We start from the raw sequence: 17,433 nt of genomic DNA, 5'->3' as shown, positions 1-17,433 counted from the left end.
AGACACATAGCTGGAAAAGTTTATTGTTCCCCTGCCGAGAGGTGGCGGGGATTTTCTTTGCTGGAGCATGGTAACCAGGGCAGCAAGAAGCCCAACCAGGAGGCTGGTCAGAGGCTAACCCAAAGAGGTTTGCTTAATTCTGGGCTACTCCTGGGGGTTGGGTGGGAGGTGGCTGGCAAGAAGTGGCTGACATTCTTGCGTGCTGACATCAAGCTGCAAAGCTGCTGCCCTCTGGTGAGTCAACAGCAAAAGGCCCCTATCTTTCGAGAGCAGCGGCCCAATCAGAGAATGTGGTGCCACGCCTCAGAAATCTTCAGCTTTCAGCAGACTTCAGAATCTTTGTAACTTTCAGCAGACTTGAGAGAGTTCCTTCCGGAGAAAGAATGCAGAAATGTTTAAACTTATAAAAAGCTTAGAATCTGCAGTAATAACAACAATAAGACAAAGTCCACATTTGCTTTTAAAGCAATTTATGGCTATAGACAGCCAACACCCTGAATTTTACTCATTTAATAAATATTTAAACTTTCACTCATATGCCGAGGCAAGAGGGCATACTGAAGGACTCCCCGGGGCACTGGAGTTTTCTGGATATTGAAATTAAGGTGCTCCGGAATGACACTGGTATTGTGGGATAATGTTGAGTTCCAACAGCCATTGGTGGAGCTGAGCCACCATATCCACAGATTGTTAGCTGCTATAATGATACTTGTATGTATAAGTATACACATATGTAAATTCTACAGTGAAAACGAAAATTAAGGGTAGACTTCTCACCTTATTAATGTAAGCTGTGTTCCTGTTCAGTAATTTCTCTCAATTTCACTAGGTTGAGCAGGAACCAGCGGGGAGATATCACGCATGAAGCAAGAGGGACTTTTTGCTAAGTACAGCATAAACCTGCTTGTCACATAAGAGCAGAGTCCCTTCTAGAGCATTGCCACCATATGGCATTGCCATATCGTAGAGTCCATAAAGGGGACTGACACTGTAAAAGATTAACTTGGTTTGACTTGGCAAGGTCAGGCATCTTGATGGCAGGCTATAAAATAGTTAGAGGAGGAAAGAGAATCTGCAGTTGGAGGCCATCTGAGATTTTGGTGCTGGTTTTCCTTATAGTCCTGGCATCTCATTTGGAGTGTCAGAAGCAAAAAGGTTCACCTGGCCAAGGGAGGGTGCTCTCTACATGGCTTTGGGTAGGAGAGAGTCTCAGAAATAATGGCTGTGGTACTACCTGCCACTAGGAAAAGAGAATTGGTCCCGACATGAAGAAGAGCACGCAACCAGCGCCAAAACCGATTCCTATAGGGCTGGAGATCTCTTGTCATTTTACCCCTCTTTTTTTTTTTTAAGATTTTAAAAGCTTATTTATTTGAGAGAGAGCACAAGCAGCGGGGAGGGGCAGAGGCAGAGGGAGAAGCAGACTCCCCGCCGAGCAGGGAGCCCGATGGGGGGCGATCCCAGGACCCTGGGATCATGACCTGAGCCGAAGGCAGATGCTTAACGACTGAGCCACCCAGGCACCCCTCACTTTAACCCTCTTACACGCTAGATCCGAGGAATTGAAAGGAGGCCAGATTATACATATCTGTTCATTTCCTCCTTCGTTTTCTTCTTTATTCATTTATTTGTTTCTGTATTTAGCAAAAATGTTTTTGCATATCTTAGGTGCCAAGGCATTGAGCGTACACAGTTCTTGTTCAGAAGAGGAAACAAACAAAAAAAAAGATAATTGCAATGCAGTATGATTAATGCTCTAATTACAGCAACATGTATTGAACTCTTATTAAATATTAGGAACTTTGCTAGGAGCTATAAATGAATCCCTGTAATACCAAGATAGGGGTTTGGTTATCACTCCCTTTTGTAGAAACAGGTTTGGAGAGATTAAGTCTTACAGCTTGGAAGCAGTGAACAAAAAAAAAGTTTAAACCTAGACATTTTGACTAGAAGTTTGGGTCCTTAACCACTCACTTCCAAATTTGGGAAAGATGACTAAAACTACAACACCTACAATGACTCTTGAAAGCCAAGTCACTCTTTAAAGGATGGTGTGTGTGTGTGTGTGTATGTGTGTGTGTGTGTGTGTGTGTGCTGGCTGGGGCATTGTGGGCTGGTGGTGATTTGTAGGCAAAAACTATCACTCGTGCAAGGGCCTTGAGACGTGTGTTGTCAGGGGAAATGAAAGTGATTAAACAGTGTTGGAGGTTTTCGTGGCTGATCTGGTTTTCTATTAGGGCATAACGAAGCACTCCAAAACTCAGTGGCGTCGATAATCACGGCCATGTCTTTAATTCACAAATCTGCGATTTGGGCAGGGCTTGGTGAGAACAGCTCCTTTCTATTCCACGCAGTGACTGCTGGAGATGCTTGAAATATGGCTGGCGGCTGGGGCTCCAGCTGCTGGTAGCTGACCTTCTTAATGGCAGCTTAGGCCTCCAGAGGGGCACGCTCTAGAAGAGATTGCCAGACAGAAGCTTCATTTCTTTTTATGAGCTAGCCTCGGAAATCACATAGCTTGACTTGTGCCAGACTCAATTAGTTGAGGCAATCCACAGGTGCTGCCCCCGTTCAAAGGGAGATGACATAGATTCCACCTCTTGATGGAGAAGTGGTGAGGTTCTGGAAAAGCATGTAGGACCAGAAATACCATTTCAGCAATTTTGGGGGAAATAAGGTGAGATACACGCAGCAGAGTGTAGTCATTAAAAAACAAAAAACAAAAAACAAAAAACAAAAACAAACAAACAGATTTGGAGTATGATGGACTTTGATTTCAACTATGGGCTCCTGCTTCACAGCTGGGTTACTTTGGCCAAGTTGCTTAACTTTTCTTTCTTTTTTTTTTTTTAAGATTTATTGAATTTATTTATTTGAGAGAGAGTGCATGTGCATGCACCAGTGGGGGAGGGGCAGAGGGAGAGGGAGAGAATCTCAAGCAGACTCCATGCTGAGCATGGAGTCAAACCCCCAGGTCCATCTCATGATCCTGAGATCATGATCTGAGCCAAAATCAAGAGTCAGACACTTAACCCACGGAGCCACCCAGGCACTCCTTAACTTTTTTGAGTCTCAGTTTCCTTATCTGTAACATGAGCATGCTGGTAATGATCACGTGGAGTTGTGATTGATTAAAGAATATATGTAAATTCTTTGGCATTGGGTTCTGGCATAAAGTGGGTCCTTCAGATACAAAACCTGTGGTTACCAATGAGCTAGTAGCAAGATACATAACTGGAGAGGAGGAAGGGGCCACGGTGGGGAGGGCTATTGTAGCGAATAGTAAGTTGGTAAAATAACAATAGCCATGATAGCCAAAAGTCACTGAAAACTAGGAAGTGCTAAACTCTTTGAAAGGGGTATCTCATTGATCTTAACAACAAACCTATCAAGAATGACGGTTGTTACCCTATTTTACAGATGATGAAACTGAGGATCAAAGAGGTTAAGAAACTTTCCCAGATTGGTAAATAGCAATGACAGGATATGAACCAAGGGAATTGTCTTATCAGAACCTGTATGCTAGGACAGTTTGGATTTTAACCTGAAGGCTATTGGAAGCCACTAAAGAAGTTTTTAAATTGGGCGGTCTTAAACCTGTTCTTTCGAAAGCAGTATGGCATATGGATCAGGGGCTCTAATCCAGGTGAGAAATATTGAGATATCTGATGATGTATTGCAGACACAGGTAGTGTGGGAAAGGTGGAGGAGGGCCAAAGAAGCAAGTGGCAATCGTCCTTGGTTCCTGATTGGATGTGGAGAGGAAGGGCGGGAGCTTCTACAGCCTTTAGTCAGCTCTGGTGCAGGCACTGGCATGCGCGCTATTACTCAGGGCTCCAAGTGGAGAAAGAAAACAACCCCAGGGTGTCTTCTAACTTAACGCATATTTCCTAAGCCCTTGCACTCTCAGTCTAGACTAAAAACAAACAAAACAGACTCCTCTTGAAGCTCTCAGATCTCTTACCTTGCTATTGTAGCTTTCAAATTCCGGGCTGCCCTTCCTTTCCCACACCCCAAGCCCTCGTACTGGGGATGACAATGATCATTTGTGTGTGCTCGGCGATTGTTCCTTCCACATCAGGGGCCTTGGGAGGATGATCTAAGGCTGCTTTCTGCTGTCCTTGCTTCCTCCACCCAGCACTGGAACTACACATACAGTTTGTTGGTTCTTGTAAAGGATGACCGACGGGGGCTCAGATAGGGTCTTCAGGCAGCCTGGGGAGGGAGGGTCTCTGTCTGAGGTCCTTATGGACTATGTCATTTAGTTTCATGGTAAAGTTCCTTGGGGGGAGGGGCAGTATGTGCTTTAAAGGACAGAGAAAGAATGAGATGTCATGAGATACAGCATTCCATATCTCTGATTAGGCACTTGAATCTATTGCCGGGTCAAGGTCAGAGGCACCAACTGGCCCTTGATAGGAAAGTTAACTAAAACAAGCAAAACTAAACCAACAGACAACCCCCCAAACCTAGTTTTTCTGACTATGAAAATATTTATCTTTTCAAATTATTTTGTCTAAACTGGAATAATTTCTGAGATTAAAAAAAAATGGCCGTGACCTTGTCTGATGGATGTATTTACTGTTATTTACTTGTTTGTGCTTTCTATCTCTTTCCTTCTGTTTTCTTTAGAAAAGGGTTAATTTTTGAAAAATAACTTTATTAAAAAAAGAAAAATAACTTTATTCTGATACTATATTTTGAGTAAATTTCTGCCTCTCCCAATGGACTGTGGAGGTTGACATTTGATCAAACAGCTTTTGTCCACTGACTGTTGCCTTTAGATATAGTGGGTGCTCCATTTAACTCAGTGTTTCAGACAATAAATCACTTGAGAAGAGGGTATCACTCTAGTTGTTTGAACTCTGTGCGCATTGCATGGTCATTCAGTAGACAGTCATTAACTTCACCTTTTGCTGTCAGTCTCTGAAGTTATAAGCTGGTTAAGTTATGCCAATGCATAAGGTCACTGGATGCTCACGTAGTTTGGTCACAGTGCCGTGTTAGGATCTTAGGTCTAGCTCCCTTTAATAAACAGGGAGGCTTACACTTGGCTTTGTTTACTGACTTACTCCTTTAGAGAAATTATCCACTATACTTTGATTACAATTCAAGTTTTTCATTGATAAGTAACAAAAAAGTTATTTTATAATTTAGAAATTTCCCCTAAAATGGGAATTTCCAGTGAAACTCCTTAAATTGGTGGATGGTAGTGAGTGAATAATGGATGAGGTCATACTTTCTTGTTATGAGCTGCTACAAACACTGTGGAGTGGCAACAAGTTAGGATATAAAAGTTAGAGAAGGGTCTGGTTTCTTTTTAGAGGTATTTTTGCTTGTTCAAAAAGCTCCCAAACCATTAAACATCAGACCCTCCCCCCCCCACAAAAGGCATAGTTTGATAATCTAGGCTACATTTTCATTAATTAAACCTTGCTTTAGGGGATGAATATTTTTTTTTTCCCCAGAAGGAAACTTTTTGTTTGGGACAGCTTCAGCAATTTAGCCACATTTTCCAGCATATAGAGCAAATAAGAGGCAATCATTTGTCAGTCATAAAGATAAGCCAAGGGGTGGAAATATTTTCTGTAGGTCACGTCACCTGACAGAAACTTTGGACTGATCCTTTCCTGGTTCAAGAGTTCAGCCATAAGACCTACTTTCCCTATCAGCTGGGCTCAAGCTGATAAAGTTCCGAAGCAAGCAAAGGTTCTTTATGAGCTTTTATTTAATTGTCTTGTGACAAAAGGGTTGAGGGGCATTGTCTGTATCCAGTTACTTCTGGTTGATACGTTCTTTTTTTGAATAAGTCACCATCTCCCATGATTGGACAGGGTAAATGGAGTTTGATTAAACACTTTGCATCAAATTTCTAGGCCTAGTACAGAGCCTTCATCCCCAGGAGTACTTATTGAAGGAATAATTGTGAACTTAGCCTTAGATTGGTGATTGGCTCGGGATAACCATGACTCAAGAGAAAACTAATCACGTTAGAGCAAGTATTGTATTGTAAGCTCATCAAGTGCATTAGATGCAGGTGATAGAGATGAGAATGAGCTTGAGATAGAAATTTCCCTGAAATTGCATATGAGATATTTTCTGCTATGAGAATGAACTGAGTCTATCTTCTTCCCAGGAATTTGTCCCCAGAAGAGTTCATTCAGAGGTGTTACTCAAAAAGTGGTGTGTTAGGCCTACATCCATGGAGAGCTTCAGTGGATTCCAGCTTCTCTACTCCTTTGAAAGGAAACCAGTGCTGGATTTTCCATACCTGATCTCACTCACTTTCCCTTCTAGTCCCATCTTCCCTTCTGATTGGTCTGTGAACACCCAATAGCAGGACATTTTCTGCAGCTTCCATCCCAACTTCTGTTCTAGTCCTGACTCCACCACAAAGTCACTGTTGACCTTGAAGAGTCAAATAGCCTCCCTGAGCTTCTCCCCCTTCAGCTGTAAACTAAATAGTTGAATGAGATGATGGCCAGGGTGCTTTATGAATTCCACAATTCTCTTATTTTGTGAATAGACCCTAGTTAGAATAGCTTGAAGCTGATACTTGATGCATTGTTTATTATTTTCTCTACTAAGATGCACATATTAATCAATTATTTTTCTTTAAATGTTGGGCTAATTATGTGATATCAGGTAACTAAACACCTTAACACCTTAGATTCATTAGTATGGCTGTTCATTGGGTGCCTGATACTAACCAAGTAAATTCTTGTCCATGGCTGCGAATCTGAAAATCTCTTCTGGTACTATCCCTTAGGTGAGTGGAGGTTGAAAACCACGAAGTTTCAATCTCTAATATGGCTGTGGTTCTAACAGATTTTCAGGCATCTTGGACTACATGGTGTACACAGACGAAGATATACTATTTGATATTTTCTTCTTCTAAGTGGTACAGTTATCTGCATGTGATAATATTAGTGTTATGGCTCATATCATTTCTTAAGAGCTTACTATATGCTGGACCCTGTTGTTAAACATCTGTTTAATCATCTCAGAATGTGGTAGTTAGTTATTATAATTATTTTTGTTTTAAAATTATCGTATATAAGTGAATTCAATATATATGCATGGAATTAGAAAACACCCTACATAATAAACACCTCTCAGTTTAAGAAATTCAACTTTTTCAGTCCTTAGATGTCTTTGTGTGTCCTCTCCAGTCACACACCCCCACCTCTAGAAGTAGCCACTATCCTAAATTTTGTGTAAATCATTACCTATTTTCTTTTAGTTTTGCCATCTCTGTATGTATCTCTAGATAATACATGGTTTAGTTATACTTGTATTTGAACTTGATGCAAATGGAATCTTATAGTATGAATTCTTCTAGAACTTACTGGTTTCCCAATATTTTATTTTGAGATTTATCATTGTTGACATGTTTAGCTGTAATTTATGTAGTTTATATGTAGTTTATGTAGTTTATACATTACATAGTTTATAATATTCCATTGCATGACTTTGCTATAATTTATTCTACCATTGGTAGATGTTTGGGTTGTTTCCATTTTACTTATTTTTGCTGTTATGAATAATGTGGCCTTGGGTATTTTTATACTATACAATGATAGATTTTTTTTTAAAGATTTTATTTATTTGAGAGAGAGAGAATGAGAGACAGAGAACACGAGAGGGAAGAGGGTCAGAGAGAGAAACAGACTCCCCGCTGAGCAGGGAGCCCGACGTGGGACTCGATCCCAGGACTCCAGGATCATGACCTGAGCCGAAGGCAGTCGCTTAACCAACTGAGCCACCCAGGCGCCCAATGATAGATATTTTTAAGGGAAAACAAAATAAAATTTCTCTGTTGCGTGAGTCACATCTCTGTTGGTTGCAAATGACTAAACCCATCTTGAACTAGTTTAGGTAAAACGAGAAATGCTGAACAATCAAACTATGGGAACTATAGGGGTACAGATGGACTTCCTGAAAAGCTGAAATAAGGGGTCAAAAACTCCCTCCAGGATCTCCCTCCAGTTCTTGCTTCTGCTTCCCTCTCTGCGTTGACTTTCTTCTCTTTCACTGTAGATTGGCTTCTTCTAGGTGGCAAGAAACATTGCTGTCAATATTTCCTGAGTTCTACATCAGAAAGATCTCATACAGGCCTTGGGACCTAATGTAGCATCAAATATGCAAATGAATAACTTCTGACCCGGACTATTCTCACCTCCACCCCCACCATCATAACCACTTCTGTCACAACTTATTCTCTGAAACTTCCCTTTTAAGTCTTAAACTCTTCGAACTTCTTCTTTTATCGTCACCCATTACCCTTCCTCTTACTATTAGATCAAATTAGCCTAAATGCATCAAATGGCCCAATTCTTCCTGTCCCTCAAGTAGATCCCTACCTGGATCACTGTGTTAGTTCAGGTCTTCTGAGAAGCAGATGCCATGATGAGAACAGACACGCGAGAGATTTGTTGAGGAAGACCTTGTGGGAGAAAAATGGGGAGGGCGCTGGAGGAGGCTGGGAGAGCTGTCAGACCACTATGCAGGACTGATCCCTGTGAAGGAGAGAGGGAAAGAAGGCAAGGAAGAAATGCCTTAATATTTCAATTCTGGGGTCGCCTGGGTGGCTCAGTCGGTAATGCATCTGACTCTTGATTTCAGCTCAGATCATGATCTCAGGGTCGTGCTGAACAGGGACTCTGATTGAGATTCTCTTTCTCCCTCTCTTTGTCGCCCCCCCGCCGCCCCGCCGGCCCCACTCTCTCTTTCTCTAAAATAAACAAATAATATCTTTAAAAAAATTTTTTCCCTCAGATTTCAATTCTGAAGAAGTTTTGGCAAGGCTCATTTGGAGTCCTCAAACTGATGCTGCCCGTTAGAGGAGTCCTGCATCTTTCAGGAATGGGCCTGCCTTAAGTGGCCACTTGCTATGCTTAGTCATGGCTGGGAGCCGCCACAAAAAACATGGACTCAGAGCAACTGTGGTGATGGATTTCAGAGGGCAGCAACTGGGACCATTGGTCTATTCTGCTTCCCACAGTGGCCACCATAATTACTATCCCAGCAATCTTTTTTGGTACATTCATGGGATAACGGTCTTCTTTTTCATGCCTTCAAATGCCAGATCATTGAAAGGGCTGATTATTCAAATTCATGTGGCATCTCCGACTGCATACTTTCTGTTCATCACATTTTATTTTATTTTAAAATGCTTTTACTAATTAACTCAATTCACCCTTACTATCCTAGTTGTTTCTTTTGTCTTCTTCCTATAAATATTATTATTGTAATGTATGTGTGATGGCTTGGATCCTGATTCTCCAGTCCTCACTGAACAACCCATAGTAATGACCAATTCCTAACTGCAGAAATGTATTAGACAAAGAAAATGTTATTGCTAAAACCAGGGTGTGGACCCCAAATGCTTCTGTGATTTTTCTCAAAGGATCAAATGGACAACTCATCTGAGTCACAAGGACTCCTTTTTCTTGGTGGGTTGATGTTGGACTGGAAGAAGATTTACATCATGTTGTTTATGACTCCTTTAGAGTGGTTCCTGCTTTTTCTTTTAAGTGGGAGGGAGAGTGGGGAAGACATCCCTTGGAGTGACCATACACTATACAAATGGAAAGGGAGCATGAATAATACTGCCATGACAACATAGTCATAACCAGGATGGTCCCGGGAAAAGTGCACGATATGCTCACTCTAGGCTCTCTCCTCCCAAGAGCAAGGAGGGCTTGTCCCTCTTATCTCACCAAACACTTGGAAAGAAAGAGAGCTGTGAAATACTTTAAAAAGAGATGTCTGAAAAGAGAGGGATGCAGAAAGATATAACTTTTAGTCTATTTCCTTCTCAAAACTTGACACCCCTTAGGACTCAAGGTTCACTTTGGTGTCTTTATTCCCGAGTTCTTCCACGCTGGGGTGAAGATGGGGGTGAGGATAACAAAGGATAGGTAAGGGCTGTTCTCCCTTCAAGGCTCCTCCAGAATTATTTCTAGATGATTATCAGCTTGGATCAAATGTACCTGGGGATTCTCAGTGGTTTTTCAGGGTAAATAGGAAACGTCTTCTTAGAGGGCATATTTTTTCCAACAATTTGAGGGGAAATTTCTTCTATGCTAAATCAAACCCAGATATGTGATTATTAGAATGCAAAATTCACCTGGATTTTATTTTATTTTATTTTAAAAGATTTTATTTATTTATTCATGAGAGACCGAGACAGAGAGAGGCAGAGGCAGAGGGAGAAGCAGGTTCCCTGCAGAGTAGGGAACCCGATGTAGGACTCGATCCCAGGACCCTGGGATCATGACCTGAGCTGAAGGCAGAGGTTTAACTGACTGAGCCACCCAGGTGCCCTCATCTGGATTTTAAAAACATAATGTGTGACTTCAAAGATATATTGTCCTTGGGGGCCATTTTATACTCCTGGTCTGATCCCCTTCTAAATGTTATTATTCACTGTTCAAAACTATTAGTTATATGTTGTTGGAAAAGTTTGAAAAGAACTACCCGAGAAATTAGGGTGTGTCATCAACATTCTCTTAGCTCAATTTTGTTTCCAAAATTGGTTAGAATGACATTGGACATTACCAGCTTTTTACTGTTGTGACAACTGTCTGAGGATATCATTGTAATTGATAATTCAGACTGGATTACCCAATGTGTAATAAGACTCAAGGCAACCAGAACTCCCCCTGATAAATGGAGATGAGCTTTAAGTAGGTGTGGAGATGAGCCAGGGTTTTATCCTTCAACCGTATTTATTGAGTGCCGCCCATGTGTCGAGAGCTGTTTTGGAAACTGTGATAAAGCAGTGAACAAGACAGATAAAGGCTTTCTTCTCCTGAAGTATAGCAGGCCTGACAGAAAATGAATATTGACAAAAACTAATAAATAAGGAAACAAAGCATTCCAATCGTGCTTCAACTGCTGAGGAGAACACAAAGCAGGAAAGTAGTTACAACCTGTTTGGTGTGGGAGACATTGATGGCTTCTGTGAGGAAGTGACATTTGACCTTAGAACTAAATAGGGAGAAGGAGGCAGTCAGATGAAAATGAGGGAAGACTCTTTCAGGAAGTAGCAATGGCAAGTGCAAAGAACCTGAGACAGCCTGGCCCTTTTGAGGAACAGAGAGAAAGCCAGTGTGTGGGCCACAGTGGAGGAGGGGTAGATTGGTTGGAGAGCCATAAGCCATATGGGGCTCTATAGGTCATGAAAAGGAGTTTGGCTAATATTCTAACTATAATCAGAAGTTACTAGAGGGTCTTAAGCTGGGGAATGTCCAGATTTAACCAAATAGTAAAACCATTTCTTCCTGAATAACATGGCTAAAAAGGAAATGATGGCTATGGATATGCATGGAGATTAAGCAAAACATGGAAGAAGGGCCTCAGTGAAACTTGACCTCACTTAAACATGAGAAGACAAAATGGTGGCTGTCAGTGTTAAAAGGATTTAAGGATCATGGTATCTATCTGTCTATCTATCTATCTATCTATCTATCTATCTATCTATCTATCATCTATCTATTTATTTAAGATTTTATTTATTTATTTGACAGAGAGAGACACAGCAAGAGAGGGAACACAAGCAGGGGGAGTGGGAGAGGGAGAAGCAGGCTTCCCGCTGAGCAGGGAGCCCGATGTGGGGCTCGATCCCAGGACCCTGGGATCATGACCTGAGCCGAAGGCAGACGCTTAACCACTGAGCCACCCAGGCGTCCCTAGGATCATGACTTTTAATAATGAATGAAAGTTTCAATTTTTTATGAAGAAAAATGCTTTGTCTGTTATATATTCAGAAGGAATTCCCATTCAAAACAATTGAAAAAAGGGGCACCTGGGTATCTCAGTTGGTTAAGTGTCTGCCTTCAGCCCAGGTCATAATCTCCAGGTTCTGGGATCGAGTCTGCATCAGGCTTCCTGCCTAGCAGGGTGTCCGCTTCTCTCTTTCTCTCTCCCTCTGCCCCTCTCCACCACTTGTTCTTACAACAATAAGCCTTTTAAGACACATATAGGAAATTCGTATATCTAGAACTTGATTTTTACAAAGCTCTGACTTCATTTTATATAATATGCTATGAAGTTTTGTTTATAATTTAGCCTACTTGAGTCAAAAAACACAAGAAGTTTAAGAAATACAAATAACATTTAAATTGACCCTTTAAGTAGTTTTAAAGTCATGTATAAGCACAGTGTTTTTTGGATATGACAACCCCTCCACCCCAGGACATTGAAATGACGGGGGGACCTCAACCTGGAATGAAAACGGCACGATCATGTTTCCAAGGAAAGTGCAGTGAGATAGGAAAAACAAAAACAAAAATCACCAACTCATTTGGAAGCTGATGAAAGGCAGAGAAGAGTTTGTACATCTCAGCCCGATTTGCCTTGGCATGTGAATCATTTAACAGGAAAAAACACGGGACTGACTCAGCTTGAGCAGGCTCTTGTTGTCTCTGCTGAGGTCCTCATTTGGTGTGGCCCCCGCCACTCTCCTCAGACCTTGCTTCCCTCCTCTTTTCTCACTGTAGGGAAACAGGAAGTCATGTTTATTAATAAGACTGACTGGGATCACACCCAAGGCAATGTCAAATCTTTACCTCTTCCGGGCTTGGGAAGAGGTGCAACAATCAAGGACAAGGTTTTGGTTAGAGTGAGAAGCAAGGCCAGAACTCTGAAAAATCAACCCACAACTGTCTTGACACAGGCCCCTAGAGTGACCTAGAGCATATCTGCCTGCATGAGATCTCATCAATTCCCACTGAACCCTCTGGTGAGGCTTTATCCCTTCTAAGAGTGAGGCAACTGGACCCTCAACAGGAAAAGGAGCTCGCCCAAGATTACAGGGTGAGCGGCACTGGGATCCAGACCTTCTGACCCCTAACTAGGGCTGTGCCATTTGTCATGCCTCCTTGGCAGATGGTTCTAACACAGGGGAGCATTACCCAGGGTGGGGTCTCCTAGATGCCTTGTTATAAGCCTTTATCCCCCTTTGTCTTTCAGTTGTATCTTGTAGCCACCTACAGTTAGCTCCTGTAATGGGATCCTCCCTTGTGTGACATAAATTGAGCTGCATTAAACTTGAAAATAGGGAGAGAGAGAAAAAGAGAGACAGAGAAAGAGAGAGAGAGACTCATGTTTCTCACTCCACCCTATTTCACTTCCTCTCAACAGGGAGAAAGTACCTAAAGAAGACTATTACTATGAGGGGCATAATGAGCTAAATGGGTGTTACCCAGTTTGAAAAATCTTAGCGATGTCAATAAGCCACTTGAGACAACAAGGCACCTGTTGTTCTGTCCTCATTCCTTATCGGTCCTTGGCTTTGGGAAGAGGAACTTTCTGGAAGGAGAAGGACCTTTGTGGAGTCAAAAGGAGGGGAAGGTTTATGAACTCTAGGCTCTGAAACAAAGCAGTGACAAGTTGTTCCATGGGCTGACAGTTTTCTTTTTACCTTTCCTTTCTAACAACTATTCATCTCATTGTCAGAGACTTCCGGTAAAAGTCACAGTAATAATCAAATGTAATCCCCTAAGTACACTTACCACCAGTTAGCTCCAGCCATGCCAAAAATTCTCATTGTAATTCCAACTCAAGTGTTGTGTGTGATCAATCCAACAGGTCAGCAAAGAAGTGAACCTACGGAGGAAATTCATGTGATCGCCGTGGCTTGGGTTTGCTTAGCATATGCAGATCTTGTTCATTTTCATAACAGTAACTGCTTAGTACAGGGTTGTTTAAATGGATTGGGAAATCTCATGAAATCTATTAAACTAAACAGTTCCTGTTTATGGGCAGGCACCTGAGTAACTTGCCATTTTCCAGAGGCAATCAGAAACTTGCTTTGAGAAAGCATGGGCGTTGGAGTTTGGCTGCTGGGGTGTGGATCCTCATGCTACCATTGTTTTGTTCTCTGACAATGGGAAAGTTACATAACATTTTTGTGCCTCAGCTTCCTCATTAAATATGGGTATAACTATTGTGCCTACCTCCGAGGATTATCTGTGAGGCCCAAATATAATAGTATATCGTGTACCCTGCCGGGCATCTAGTAACTGTCTGTTGAAATGACAATGCAGATAATGTAGATGTGTCTTAACATATATTTGTAATTTCACTTATTTAAGCCACGTATTCTAGTTCAGTGGAGTTTGCCAAACACAGTGAAATCCTTGAGATCTCAAGACCGTGACTTCATTGCTCTCATTTTCATGCTACTTCTTCAGGCAAATCTGTTGACCGACTGGAGACTTTTTAGCAACGTATATTATGCTGACTTCACCTTCATGTGCCCTCAGGGCTAGCAGCCATCAAATCAGGGAGCAAAGAAGTGTGTTGATGGGAAATAAATGAGGAAGAACAAGAACAAAAAAGTGGCCTGAGCTCACTCAATGACAATATTTATTGTATGGAACAATGATCATGCTTCAGACGTGTTTGTTCTCTGTTATTCTGTAAATATGGAAGAAATGTCATTGCTCAATAGCTGTCTCGATCACTTACCTGATAGACTTGTGAGGTAGAGCCATCTCTGGGTGCCTTCAAAATACAGTGACATTTTTGCTTTGAAGCTTTTATGAGGAGCGCCAGATTTGGGTCAGTCATGAGTGAAAAACAGCACCACCTATAGGCTAGTTGTGTATAATAAAATACCTCATCATGTTCTTGGCACCATTTATGGAGAATTTTCCATGGGCTTGAGATTTAGTGGAGAAGTTAGAATGACAACCAACACCCCAATCCTAGTAGACTGCAAATCTCTGCGAGGCAGCATGGAACTTTAGCATGAGCTCGAGCTTCGGGCTGGGTCAGACTTCCGTCTTGGTTTTAAAGTCAGTAGCTGTGTGACCTTGGCACTCCTGTTGAACTTCTCTGAGGAAATTACCTCAGAAATATGGGTGATAAAACCTTCCACCTAGGTTGTTGTGAGGACTCCATGGGATTGACATTCTGATGACCTGGAGTGTAGTGTAGTAATAGTGTAGATGCTCCATAAATATGATTGCCTTGTTTTATTCTTTGCATGTCTCTTTCTTTCCAGTCTCTTGGTGCCATTTGGGAGTCCAGATTTACAGGCCTGAATTATTTTGCAGATAGCGAGTCAGATACTGGAGGAGGCATAAGCTATTTGAGGACTTTGGATCTTTCTGCTAAATGGTGGCCCAGGCCAGAGTCAGTATTTATGCTTTGCAGCACATCAGTCGGCTGTGCCAGCAAGTTGGATATGCTGAGAGCAGGGGATACCAGTGCGTGCTTCCCAGTGACCCGCTGCATATGGATGTGCTTTGAAAAGTGACAAGGGCTCTAGGATCATACTGTCATCACTACCATTGTTGTCAGCATTTATCCTTTTTCCTTTTCATTTCACAGATTAGGAAACTGAGACCCGGGAAGACAAAAGTGAGTTTCCCTGAGCACATACATCAGTATCCTCCTCCTCATCATAGCAAACACAGTGCTTGCCTCGTGCCAACTACCGACCTAGGCACTTTACATGCATTACCAGTAATCACGTAATCTTCGGAACAACCTTATGAAGTGTTTTCTATTATCCCTGTTTTGCAGATGAAGACACAGAAGCTCAGAGAGGACACATAGCTGTGAAGTGACTGGGATTTGAGCCCTAGCTCAATCCTGATTCTAGAGTAGTCACTTTGGCAACTATGCTATATACATACACAGGAAAATAAAACCGAGATCAGAAGATGAACACAGTTCTCTCTTACGTTTGATCCTTGCTCTTTTCACTTCATAACACATTTTGATCACTTTATTAGTTAGCTTTTGAGAGTGTTATAGAGATCAAAACAATGCACAGAAAATGTATTGGTTATACAAGAAGAGGAAATAGCTGCTAAAGTCAACCAAAATAATCGAAAGATAGCTTCGAGATACTCTCTTATGGGGTTGATGATGGTAGAAGTGAAGAGTGGGCAGGTGGTTTGTTCCAAAAGAAATACAAGACCTATCTTTTACAGCTGAGCTGAGGAGACATGTGAAAGTGGAATAAAGTTCAGTAGAAGCTGGGGAAGAGAGAGGCGTTTGCACTGAGAGGGTAAGGGTTTCAGGTGAGAGCTGGCACTGGGGAGGCCTCAGGGGTGGGAGAAGCCAAAGAGTTGGCAGGTGCTACAGTGAGGATGAGCAAGGACCCAGAAGTAATGTCAGGTCAGAAATGGATAAACAAACAAGAACAAAGACACCAAAGCTGCTCAGCTTGGAGAAGAAAAGAGTCGGAGAGATATGAAGGGTTGCCATATAATATTACTTTTCATATTTTAGGGTTGCTGTATGACAAAGGGATTAGATCTATCTGTGTTGCTCTAGAGGACAGCAGGAGGGCAAACATATGCACGTAGAGGGAGGAAGATCTAAAACGAAAATGGAGAGGAACCTTCCAGCATAAAACAAAACACCAGCATTTCGGCAACAACGGAAAGGACTACCTTCACAATTATGTGGCTCTTGGTCACTGCTGAGAGATATAAGCAGAGGAGGCATTACTGATAACATTGCGAAGGGAAACAAAGCAAAATGCACAACAAGAAATATTAGACTATGTTCCCACTTCATAAAACTTATATATAATATATGCATACAAAATATACCAAACAAACTCATAAACACTTGCCTTATATAGTCATTTTTCTTAATTTTTAAGGAACATATATTAAATAATTTAGGACAATCTACAGTAATTTTTTTTTTATTTGGAAAAGCTTAGGAAGATTAATTACCTTTTCTGAGGTCCCCACTAAAAGCCAAGATTTGAATCCATCTCTGTCTGACTTGAAGTCTAGTCTTTATTTCAGAAAACAACAATCCCACTTTATAGGGGGATTAAGAAGAGAATGAGTAAACAAAACGTGGCAGTAGTGGGCATAGAGTACTAAGTTGTAGGAGATAAGAAGCTTCTAAAGTAGCAAAGAGCAGATTTGGGGAGTATGACAGGAAAGTGCCAAAGGGCACAGTTAAGTCCGTTGGAGCTAAATGGTGACAAAGCAGGGTTGTTGAAGACGGATGACCACACCTTGGCAAGTACAGATGTGGAATCAAGATAGAGTTGCTGCCTCTCTCTTTAAAAGCCCTCTGTACCCGACAAAAATGCCCCTAAGCCAATATTATGCTTATTTCTGTCTTATAAGCTATTTTGGTTTTTTAAGTCACTTTTTATCCTTTCTCAACATTTGTTCTTTTGGGATGAAATTTCCTTTTTTATTTTCCCATGTAAGCTAGAAGTCATATTTATTCTTGGGAATAGATTCTGCGTTCCTGGCTACTTGATTACGGTGTGGAGTCTAGCCACGTTTAGGGCCAGCAGTGGTCTTAGCTGACTTAGAACCTGATAACATTATTTATACAAGTGTAGTCTGCCTCCAGGATAGAGGGAGGTGTTTTATGACCACAGGCTTTAGGAGTTGTAGCTATAAAATAATCAGTCTTTTAAAGCAAACAGAGCAC

At 41.6% G+C, this 17,433-nt stretch overlaps 2 long non-coding RNA genes across 2 annotated transcripts in view; one reads left to right on the top strand and one right to left on the bottom strand.

The window, feature by feature from the left end:
• Positions 1-17,433, top strand: part of LOC141370693 (uncharacterized) — a 171,939-nt gene that overhangs the window by 26,680 nt on the left and 127,826 nt on the right. The gene's annotated exons all lie outside the window — the stretch shown is intronic.
• On the bottom strand, positions 7,625-16,765 carry LOC141370694 (uncharacterized). The gene is made up of 5 exons (XR_012374956.1): positions 16,710-16,765; positions 13,521-13,614; positions 12,406-12,500; positions 8,364-8,519; positions 7,625-8,051 (listed from the first exon to the last, which is right to left on the bottom strand). It is a non-coding gene; the product is annotated as an uncharacterized lncRNA (long non-coding RNA).

Source organism: Callorhinus ursinus, unplaced genomic scaffold, assembly GCF_003265705.2.
Source record: "Callorhinus ursinus isolate GAN/ISIS: 27379988/994484 unplaced genomic scaffold, GSC_fseal_2.0 scaffold42, whole genome shotgun sequence".
NCBI lineage: Eukaryota > Metazoa > Chordata > Mammalia > Carnivora > Otariidae > Callorhinus > Callorhinus ursinus.
This window is presented reverse-complemented; position numbering and strand designations above follow the sequence as displayed.